Source organism: Microtus ochrogaster, chromosome 7, assembly GCF_000317375.1.
Source record: "Microtus ochrogaster isolate Prairie Vole_2 chromosome 7, MicOch1.0, whole genome shotgun sequence".
NCBI classification, from domain to species: Eukaryota; Metazoa; Chordata; class Mammalia; order Rodentia; family Cricetidae; genus Microtus; species Microtus ochrogaster.
In genome coordinates this window covers 44,748,998-44,750,661 of record NC_022014.1, presented here as the reverse complement: position 1 = coordinate 44,750,661, position 1,664 = coordinate 44,748,998, and the positions used below count along the sequence as shown (strand labels likewise).

General features: G+C 43.0%; 1 protein-coding gene across 1 annotated transcript in view; it reads right to left on the bottom strand.

The window, feature by feature from the left end:
- Positions 1-1,664, bottom strand: part of LOC101985696 (solute carrier family 22 member 4) — a 65,114-nt gene that overhangs the window by 10,154 nt on the left and 53,296 nt on the right. The window lies entirely within an intron of this gene.

Here is a 1,664-nt window from a genome sequence, read left to right as displayed (position 1 = left end):
AGCAAGGAACTCAGGACCGCGAGGGGTACACCCACACACTGAGACAATGAGGATGTTCTATCGGGAACTCACCAAGGCCAGCTGGCCTGGGTCCGAAAAAGCATGGGATAAAACCGGACTTGCTGAACATAGGCTAACCTTTTTTCAGAAGAAGGAAAGTCAGCAAAATACCACAGGTTGTTTTATTGGGCTGCCACAGCCTGCACTCCTACAATTATTTACCCCCTGGTTGTACATTAGCATACTGCTAGGCTCTAAGCTATTGTTCAACCATGCATGACAGATATTCCTTGGATAGAAGTCTTCACTGTCAGAGCTTCCTTAGGTGTGGTAACTTGTGATGGGTGGTGAGAGGACTTAGCAATGGAGCTGAGGTTGACTTTGAATATCTGATTCTCTTGCCCTCACCTCTGTGACTCTATTCATGGATTAAGCAGTACTGGGGGGTGTCAAACCCAGGGCTTTGTGCTTCCTTAGTAGGCAAGGATTGTACTGAGCCTCATGCTAGCCCTGCTCAACTTCTCTTTATGGAGCTACTGGACAGGAGGACAAGAGATCCTCATTTTGCTGCTCCTCTGTACACAGAACAGAAAAACAACAGTCATGCATGTAGTATCTTTTTTTTTTTTTTTTTGGCTGATAAGGTAAACGGTGCTCTTGAGCCTTCTCTCTTCTCTGTGGCCTTGTATGGCTAACAGAAATAGCATCTTATATTAAAGGATGTTTCTTGGGCTCAGCTTCTTGTGAACTAGGGGCCTAGCACTGGATCATCTAAGTGTAGCTGAGAAGTATCGTGAGAATTGGCACCACCCTATACAGTATGCTGTCACAGTATTGCTCAGCAGCTGTGCTCAGAGCAGATGTGCAGGGTGTGTTAAATTTAGGAAAATGTGTTTTTCTCTGTATGGATTTAGAGTGTACCTTTTCTGAGAATTCATATCTGGGGTGTGTGTGTATGTTTGATCTGGTAGATAACCAACATGTCGGGAAGAAAAATAAGGAAGTCTGTTTATGCCAGTCAATTCCTAATAAAGACTAGGCTCAGAACACTAAACAACATCCCACTAAAGCCCCTTTTAATATTATTTAAGACTGCTATATTTGATTATATAGAAACTAAAAATTTCTGTCTTAGACAGGGCAGTGGTAGCATATGCCTTTAATCCCAGCACTCAGGAAGCTGAGGCAGGTAAATCTCTGTGAGTTCGAGGCCAGCCTAGTCTACAGAGAGTGTCCTAGAACAGACTCTAAAGCTGTATAGAGAAACCCTTTCTTGAAGACAAACAAACAAACAATCCAAAATAAAAGCATAAGTAAAGTCTAAATGATTACCTAGGAAAATATTTATAAAATATGTATAAAATGTATACAGAAGACTGACTTCTTTGTACTATAAAGAACTCATATATACCACAAAGAAAATTTGAGCCTAGCCACCGAACCACTGGGGAGGACTCAACAGCATCCTCTGCGTGTTGTTCATCCTGACACTCTGTGTCTATCTGCCCAGGACTCAACAGCATCCTCTGCATGCCATTCATCCTGACACTCTGTGTCTGTCTGACCAGAACTCAACAGCATCATCTGAGTGCCATTCATCCTGACACTCTGTGTCTGTCTGACCAGGACTCAACAGCATCATCTGAGTGCCATTCATCCTGACA